At 38.3% G+C, this 10,357-nt stretch overlaps 1 protein-coding gene across 1 annotated transcript in view; it reads right to left on the bottom strand.

Moving 5' to 3' along the window:
* The window catches only part of cntn1a (contactin 1a), a 97,830-nt gene extending 88,806 nt beyond the window's left edge, over window positions 1-9,024 (bottom strand). The window contains exon 1 of the mRNA XM_062992964.1: window positions 8,917-9,024. The gene's annotated coding sequence lies outside the window, so the exon portion shown is untranslated. The remainder of the gene's footprint in view (window positions 1-8,916) is intronic.
* Between the last annotated feature and the right edge of the window lie 1,333 nt (window positions 9,025-10,357).

The raw sequence follows: 10,357 nt of genomic DNA on the forward strand, positions 1-10,357 counted from the left end.
CCTAACCCCTGAGGAAGGCCCTTATTTCAACTGCTTGAATTGTGTTCAGCCACAACTGAACTGCTAAATGCCATGAAAGAAAACTTTATCAGACACTACAAAAAAGTGTTTGATTTAAAAGACACTGACTATACACCGATCAGTCATAACATTAAAACCACCTCCCTGTTTCTACACTCACTGTCCATTTTATCAGCTCCACTTACCATATAGAAGCACTTTGTAGTTCTACAATTACTGACTGTAGTCCATCTGTTTCTCTACATCTGTTAGCCCCCTTTCATGCTGTTCTTCAATGGTCAGGACTCTCCCAGGACCACTACAGAGCAGGTATTATTTGGGTGGTGGATCATTCTCAGCACTGCAGTGACACTGACATGGGTGGTGGTGTGTTAGTGTGTGTTGTGCTGGTATGAGTGGATCAGACACAGCAATGCTGATGGAGTGTTTAAATACCTCACTGTCACCGCTGGACTGAAAATAGTCCACCCAAAAACATCCAGCCAACTGTGACCACTGATGAAGGTCTAGAAGATGACCAACTCAAACAGCAGCAATAGATGAGCGATTGTTTCTGACTTTACATCTACAAGGTGGACCAACTAGGTAGGAGTGTCTAATAGAGTGGAAAGTGAGTAAACACGGTATTCAAAAACTCCAGCAGCGCTGCTGTGTCTGATTCACTCATACAGCACAAACACACACAACTCAGTGCTGAGAATGATCCACCACCTAAATAATACCTACTCTGTGGTGGTCCTGGGGGGGTCCTGACCATAGAAGAACAGGGTGAAAGCAGGCTAAAAAGGTATGTAGAGAAATAGATGGACTACAGTCAATAATTGTAGAACTTCAAAGTGCTTCTATATGCTAGGTGGAGCTGATAAAATGGACAGTGTGTAGAAACAAGGAGGTGGTTTTAATGTTATGGCTGATCGGTGTATTTAATAATACATAATAAACTGTTTAACTCCTTGCCAAAGCAAAGTACTGTACAGCTCTATCCATAAGAACGCTACATCTATCAACCAGAGCTCACAAGTTTAATGACTCCACGAGCCATTCATGTCCATAAGCTGAAAGCTAACTGTCCCTGCTTTCTGCGTGAATAGGATTGAATTCCCCATTTTAACCCCCATCTTTAAAATGAATGTATCCACCCAATGACATTGCATTTCGTAAAAAATATGATGGCTAGCTTAATGTGTCTCAAAGAAAGCACATGGTAGCCATCCACCTCACAGGGTGCTGTCACCTCATAGGGAGGAGTAAGTTGGTGCGTAGGAGTGGTGTCATTTGAGAAGAACTGGGAAAATTCTTGTGGAGAACATGCAAACTCCACACAGAAAGGACCCAGCCCGCTCGACCTGGGGATCGAACCCAGGACCTTCTTGCTGTGAGGTAACAGTGCTACCCATTTAGCCACCGTGCTCTACATTACTAACATTGGCTACAAATGCAGGCTGATTTTCCCCCTGATTAGAACCTACATTATTTGGAATGTCACTGTACACCATGCAGACGACTATGATCACTCTACTAAAGCTCATAATGAAACAATGTTGCTTCTGTATTTTGATGGGATCATTCAGTGACATGTCATATATACAGTATAATGTCTAGATATGTCTGTATAAGGTATCCTGTATCAGTAGGTGTCCAAAGACTCGCCCATGGACCTGGACAGAGGTTCATTTTATGTCATTTAAGGTAAGGTAGCAATATAGTCCACCTTTGGAGCACAGGCACACCTCTGATACCAAACGGACCTTAATTACAATCAAATCACTAATTTTGCTTTGAGGGAAAAAAACAACTATGCACTACAGCTTCTTTAGAACTACGTATCAGCTTAATCAAGTCGTGCACAGGTCCATAGAGTCAAATTCGCAGCACTTGTGGAATTATGGCTCCTATCATGCCATAACGCATCTCTTATTGAGCAGGTGTTTAAACAGCACATCATCTTTAGCGTGAACCACAAACGAGCTCTAAAAACCGACTGACATCTTGACACATCTGAAACGCAGAAGGAAAACGCTGCCATCGATGAAAACAGCTCTTATTGCTCTGCACTGCAGTACATGAGCAGCTTCATTCCAGGTCTAACACAGCGTGCAGTTTCACTGAAGCTATCACAATAATACATGCAGGCATGTCACCGCATTAAAACAGTAGTGAATGCAGCATCGTTACCTGTGAGAGTGACAGTGCGTTCCTGTAACCTTCAGCAGTAAGCAGCAGCGCCGAACCTCAGTACCAGCAGCAGAAGCAGCTAGCTCTCTCTCTCTCTCTCGCTCTCACCCAATCTCTCTTTCTCTCTCTCTCTCTGCAGCACCACATACAGCGCGTGGATGAGAGAATGAATAATAAAAGGACCTGTGATTGGATCGGAGTTCAGTACTGACTCTATAGGGGGCGCTAAAGCTGCTGCTTCTGGTAAGCATGGAAGACTCAGGTCGACACGAGGCTAACATTTAAACATTTGAAATGTACAGGCTGAAGATAACAACATAAAGATTCAATGTTCGCTGGTTCACACACACACACACACACACACACACACACACACACACACACATGAGTCATTCTATAATTTGGGGTACATTCCATGTCCAATGATAATAATTATATTTATTCTAACTATTTTCTTTAAAAATGTCATATTTTACCTATTAATGGAAAACATGTTGTAATATCACAAAAACATGTGCATCCTATGCTTCATTTAGCTTGAAATTTGTCATGATCTTCCTAAATGAACAGTTTTTGCTGTGTCCGTTTTTTAAGTTGAGGGTGCCTTGGTTTCAAAATAATGAATAAAATCATTAAGGGCAACAACATCTATTTTTTTATTTATTTAAACAGTTTAAATACTAAAGAAAAATAATATTTTTTAAATTGAGTTTCTCTTTTAAATAATTTAAATATCTTTATTTATTAATGTCTGCAAAAGTTCTGTCAACTATGTTACTAACAGAACTCCACTCAGCAACTCAAAAATGGTTTGTTCTAAAACTATGTGACCAGCATTACATGATATCATTTTTCTCTGTGGAGGGCATATTGAACAAACTGTGGTAAGTGTCCTCTTATTTTTTTTAAATATTTTATCTATAATAGAACATTGTCAATGAGCATATTAATTGACCGTCAACTATGTTACATACATTGTTATGGTTACAATTTTTTTATAATTTTAATTGTATGTGCAAATGTATGTTCAAATTAGACATTATTCTGTTCAAGAAATGATATGTGGTCAGCCAGGCAAGGTCTACCACTGAAGTTATGGGTCAAAATAGGGAAATTGTCAACTATGTTACCTGTCAACTAAGTTACCTAGTAGTCTACATCTACTGTCCCTTTAAAATAAAAAAAAATAAAAAAAATGTTCAAGCATTAATTTTGTACTTTTTTGGTGATGTGAAATGTACCCCAAATTATAGAACGACCCACATACACACACACAAAACTAACCAACAAACCTGTTAACTTCATTCTACCACCACTGCTACAAGTGGTAAATAATCAAACCCCCACTACACACCAGATGTGTTATTTTAATTTGTGCCATTTAGCAGACAGTTTTATCCAAAGCATCTTACAATTATGACTTCAAGCAACTGAAGGTACCAACAGTGTCAACGGTAGGTTTTGAACTAGCAACCTTCTGATTACTATTCCAGCACCTTAACCACTGAGCTACCACTGCCCTATTATGCTTTGTGTTATGTCCTACCCACCTAGGGTGGCCAGCCATCCGGCTTTAGGTCGGACAGTCCGGTTTTTCAGCTGCCAGTCCTCCGCCCATGCAACGCTAGGACGGACACTTAAAAATCCTCCTTTTGGAGTGAACTGGTTAAATTTTTCGATCAATATTATCTGTCATTGGCTCAGGTACATGTCAAAACAAATGCTTTGTATTTCATTGGTTTAACAGCCTCATTTGACTGCTTATAGTGCTACCCAGAGCCGTAGATAGAGAGAGTTGCGACACTCCTTGATCTCGCCGCCACGCGGTCACGTGGTTCATGTAACCCTCCGATAGTTCCAAACAAACCCAGCACTGTCATGTTCTCATATGGGACAGGCAGCAGTAAATGAAATATTAAACAGTAAATAATAAACATTTGTACAATTTCTGGGTATTTTCACCTGCCTTTACATTTACTGCATCTGCTTTAATGTCAATTTGGTATATGAAGTGGAAGATTGATGTTTATAATGACTTAATAGGTCGTTCTTGTTAACACACAGTACATTATATTAGCATACATTACATAATGCGATATCATTAAGTAGTTTAAACAGTTTTTTATGTTTTGTTTTTTACATAAACTAATCTCCCTTCACTTTCCTGAGGATTCATAATAATAATCATTTTGGTTAAACACTAAGCCATGTGGCTGGATTCATAAGGTTTACCTGCACTAAATGAACAGGTTCATAAACACACTACCGCACCTTTAACATTATAGTGCATGTACATGACATAGCATTCATTCATCTATTTCATGAGTAAGTAATAATTTATTTCTACATGTAATACATGAATTAATTCATAATTAATATGCACTAGTTCATTTTGTCTAATGTATGTGGTGGACAAGGTACACAAACCATGTAGCTGAGTTGAAGTAGAGATATCCAAGGTAAAATATTACTCCAGTAAAAGTAGTAGTAAAAGTAAAAATACCTCCACTAAAGTACTAAACTAAATTTACCTTCAAATGTACTTAAGTATGAAAGTAAAAGTATAATGATTTATTATGGCTCTGATGTTTTATTATCATTTCTGTAACAAGACTCTTGATTAATCAACTTTTAATTAATCAATTTTAGGTGAAAAGACTCGTGTCAATAATTTAGCTTAGCTGACTAAGCTAAATTCAGTTATATCTATTAATTAAGATAAACATGTAACATTTAGTGCTGAGCAAATGCTAAACAATAACAGTATTAAGTATATTAATGACATTAAATTCATTATTTTTTTTAAAACAAAGCAACAAACAGCTAAAAATGCTGGATAAGTAGTGGAAATGAATGAGGCTCTATGGGTTGTTTGGAACTATACAGAGCTCCACAACCCGGAAGCTGCACAGAAAATATGTCCCGCCCCCTTTCCAACGGTTCCCTATGGGAGTGTCGCCACTCTGTTCTCTCTACCGCTCTGGTGCTACCTATTGTGGGCGGACGATTCGCAGAAGGTCCGCCCTCTAAATGCTAGTCTGTGATTGGGTGGATTTCGTCGGCTCGCTCTGTTCTGCATACACCTCTACTTGAGTCAGTCAGCTCACATGCTCAGGAACGCTGTGAAAATGCCAAATATATCAAAAGTAGACACCACATTTGGTGAGTAAAACAATAATTTGTAATAGAATTCTTGCTTAAATTGGTCAAAAACTCTGTTATATGGGTTATGGTTTCATTCTGTGTGTTGCAGTATCATGTCCCCCTGTTCCTGGTATGACGTCCTCCTTTTGGGGGTGTAATGTCCTTCTTTTTGTGACTATGAATGTGGCCACCCTATACCCACCACTGTGGCACTTTGCTGTTCTGCTAATGAAGCTCCCAAGAAGGAATGTTTATAGGTAAAAAAGAAAAGTCTTAGGCCACCATTACGTTTGTTGTTTTAGCAATGTTATAATGGCCATATATAATTATTCCTCAGTCTCTTTATTAGAATACAACCAGATACAGGGAATTTAGTAATCAATTCCATAGTCATGATGCAGTGGTGTACGTCACCGCCATTAAGATCGAAGTTTGGGCAAGTGAGCACAGGAAAAGGTTTTGATGGTGAGATTTTTAAAGGCAGTAAGAATATTTTTATAGCTCGAACTACAACCCTAAATCAGAAGTATTTGGGACTGCGTGTAAAATGCAAATACAAACAACACAGTGTTTCTTATATTTGCGTTGACTTTTATTTTATTGCACACAGTATGAACCCAAGATATTTCATATTTTGTCTGGTCAACTTTATAAATTTTTTAATATACATCCATTTCTGCATTTCAGGTCTTTTAGGAGCAAAGATGTGCAAATGAGCTCCAGTTTGTCAATAAATGCATGGGACAGTTATTTAAACATTGTAAGCATTCAGCATTGTTCTTAGCAATTGGTTATGATAGGAACAGACTGGAATCCATTACCTGCAGTAATCAATAAGGCCCAAAAAACTGAGCATGGCCTTTTTTGTTGCAGGAGGTTTGTAAACAGCAATGACATCACCATGCTCATGAGAGATACAGGAGACCCTCTGAGACAGTTTTAGCCCAAGATAGATTTGCACCATTGCAGTTTGTCCTGTGATGCTTTGAACCCACTGCCCGCAAGATGTCATAGGAGACACAGAAAGCCCTTTACAAACACCTGTTTGTTAATTCTGGGCCAATACTAAAGAAAAGGTTTCAGTTCAATATCCCACTTCTGACACCAGTTTATTGGCTTTCTTCTAGCCCTAGCCTCCAGACCCTGCCACAGTCTAGCTTTTTCCTCACTGTTTGGACCTCAAGTGCTCACCGAAGAGCCCCAATAAATAAATACTGATCTAGTTTATTGAAACTGAGATTTTCAGGAATCACTGAATCTTTTTAAAATAGTATGTACAATAGATGATAAAAGACATGAACAACCTGCATTGAGAATTAAAAAAGCAATTTCTCTAGTGATGTTTGGTACAAAGTGGTGAGCCATGACCCACTTTTGCTTGCAAAACTTTTGGTGGATGTTCCTTTTGTACTCAATCATTATGCCTTAACCTGTTACCAGTGCACCTGATTACGCTGATAATATTAAAATGGTATAACATAAATATTCTATGAACTTTTTACTCAAGTATTAGAGGTGTCAAATTCAAAATTAGTTTTTTTACAAAAAGATTGAATTTTAACAAATCACAGGTCCCAAATATTCTAGAGAAACTACCTGCTGCACCACACTGCAACCCAGAACTGAAATACAGCAACAGAAATGCAAGAGATACAAAGAACACTGAGGACAAAGAACACTGTATCTCATTTTGAGTTTGATTTGAATAAATGTGCCACTGCCACCACAATTTAATATTCTGTATGTTTAGATTTTGGGGTTAGAAATAGGCCAAAGGGGGCTAGACAAGGATAAGAATATAATCCTTGGTTTGCCTTTTCATATCAGCAGGGGAGCCCCACCACAGTGGGTCTCCACCAAGGAAACCCCCGCTCACCCATGCACCCCTTTTCTTGATGCACACACATATTACATCTCTCTTTTCTCGATTTAACCCACCAGGGACATGATTTGGATGCAGAAGGCAAAAGGAGGAGTGGGGGATGAGTGCAAGAGATGGAAAGAGGAATGAGGCTTGAAAGGCATCAGTGTCAGATCAATAGAACAAAGTGCTCACAATATGTCCCACCTACAGGTGCATAGCACTCATTAGAGAAAGGGTTAATACATGACTACAGAGAATGAATTCATTATTTTAGCTTTGAGCTCGTCAAAGTGTCTGCCACCTCCACACAACAACAATAAATATAGAGACTGTCCTCTCTCACATTAATTACTCAATCATCCATTGCTGTAAGCAGGTCTTCTCTATTTCAGATCTGTGTGGGAGAGGTTAGGTTCTACGTTTTGTATGGAAAATGAAAATTTATAACAGATCAGAATGGTGGGCTGTTTCAGCAGACTGTTTTGTCGCTGTGCCATTTTTCTTCCATATGGAAATGCCAGTGAACAATCACAAATGATTATGAGATTAATCTTTCACAGCCACCAAAGGTAAAGGGGAAGATTTGCATGAAGTTACACAAGGAGGAAAGCCTACTAAGACACATTCTGCAAAGGCACTATATCTTTTTTAGAGTATATACAAAAATTATAATTGATTTAATATTATAAGAAATGTAATCCCCTGAATGCATTTCACATTAAAAATAAAATAGATTGTTTTTATTTTGTTACTATATTTGAATGACGGTGATGAAGGTAATAATAATAATAATAACAAAAATAACAACAACAACAACAATATTTTTGTTTGCATGTTCTCCCCATGTCTGCATGGGATTCCACCGGGAGCTCCAGTTTCCTTAATTTCCTTCGGGATTAATATAGTATCTGTCTGTCTGTCTGTCTGTCTGTCTGTCTGTCTGTCTGTCTGTCTCTCTCTCTCTCTCTCTCTCTCTCTACCACAGTCCAAAAACATGCAGTCAGGCTAATTGGAGGCACTGAATTGCCCTATAGTTGAATGGGTGTGTGTATGTCTGTCTGCCCTGTGATGGACTGGTGCCCCGTCCAGGGTGTTACTGTGTGCCTTGTGCCCATTGAAAAGCTGGGATAGGCTCCAGCATCCATCCATTTAATGGATGTAATTGCAATTTTAAAAGTATCCAAGCCCTTAATATTTTGTAAAGTCTATTTGGTAGCAATGGCAGTGTTCTTGGATTTACAGTACCTCTACCTCTTTTTTGTCTGTACACCAGGATTTGGGCAACTGCCAAAATAAGCTGCCTTCTTCAGAGCTCTCCACAGATGTGCAGTGAGGTTTAAATTTGGGTTTTGGCTTGGCCTATTCAGAGACTTGTCCAGTGTTGTTTTGACTGTATGCTTCAGTTTGTTGTGGTGTTTAATGTTCTAATCTAAGTTTGTGTTTTGTGTGCATGTTTCGCCACAGGAATGATTTAGCCAGTTGTTTTTTTGCCATACATAGTGCTTACTGTTCTGCCCAAAGAATTACATTTTCCTCATAATGCCAACGTTGTTTAAATACTGTCCTCATTGGCTTCTGGCAATTACGACCTCTGCTGGCTAATTGATGGCGCCTGCACAGAGATGAGAAAAGAGTGCTCTCAGGGTGTGTCTCTCCGTACACAACGCTGAGTTGCACTGCACTCGTCAAAGTGTAGGTGATAAGATACATACGGCATGCTGGCCACGTGTCGGAGGCGGCGTAGGTTAGCTTCGTTCTCCTCAATCACAGCAGGAATTGTCATTGGTGAAGAGGAAGCATGACGCAATCTGGCAATTGACCGCGCTAAAAAGGGAGAAAAAAGGGGAGAAAATGCAAAAAAAAAAAAATATTTCTTGTAAATATATAAACAAGTAGCCTAAGACTGTGGCCTATGGAAACACTTATAAATACCTGAGTGTTTATCAGCAAACAACAATGTGAACTGTTAGCCTTAATTACCTTTTCTAGAAATAACTGATTTATTGATGTTATTAATTAAAAATTGTGAGTGTAAAGGTTGGCATGGCAACAGTGATAATAGCCATATAATGAACCCTTTTATAATGTGATTCAATGATCCTTTCTGCTGATTAAAACAGCCCACTGCTAGTAATTGGGAGAAATAAAATGTGTGTAAAAAGGAAACACATGAGGCTTTGCTATTAGATGTGGAAGGACTGATTGATGAGAGCCAACCTCTGATTTGATGTTGCTAAGCACTTATCTGTGAACAGAACACTGCAAAGGAAAGAGCAAAACATAGCCATTTCTAACAAGATTAGCATTTGCATTTTTATTAGGCTCCAGTGATAAATCTTTGTGCTTTAGCCAGTTAAGCTCAATTAAACGCAATGAGCCAATTACCTAGATGTAATCACCATATTTTAGTGAGATGTACCATTTATGTTAAAGGATTACACCAGAACTAAATGCTAGTGATGCCAATAATTAACCAGCGTTATAGAAACCTGTTTGCAGTATGAACATGAGATCAGAAAAGATTTCATACATTGTCACTCCTAGCCTTTATGCATTGTTAACCAGAAAATAGATGAATTGTTTACATCTGAGACCATTACACAACTGAAGAATAAAAAAAACAAAATTGTTTTACAGTTGCTAAAATACATTTCCTGAAATTTTCTCTCCTTTCCTCAAAAACAGTAAACACAAAACCCAAAATATAAGCTACATTATATGTATACTGTATATAGTATATATATACTGTATATATATATATATATATATATATATATATATGTGTGTGTGTGTGTGTGTGTGTGTGTGTATACTAGAGAACCAACAAAGAAAAACAGTAAATGAACAGCAATATATTTATTAGTATGTGCACATACTGTACAGTATGCAATGTCATTCATTCATTCTGCCTCAGGATCATGTCTCTGGGCTGGGTCAGGCCACAGGACTTCATCTACATCACAATATTCTACCTATCTAGACAACAGGAAAGAATCCTTTTGCATGCCGAATCCAGGCTTGAAAATAATCCACTCTTATATTATCACATGCTGCATCCATTGACTGGACTAGATTTCTCTGGGTATAGGGGTTTCAGTCATAAATCTTCCACCCCCATGCTGAGAAGAATTCCTCAATCGGGTTTAGGAAGAC

This window comes from Trichomycterus rosablanca, chromosome 1 (genome assembly GCF_030014385.1).
Source record: "Trichomycterus rosablanca isolate fTriRos1 chromosome 1, fTriRos1.hap1, whole genome shotgun sequence".
Classification (NCBI taxonomy): Eukaryota; Metazoa; Chordata; class Actinopteri; order Siluriformes; family Trichomycteridae; genus Trichomycterus; species Trichomycterus rosablanca.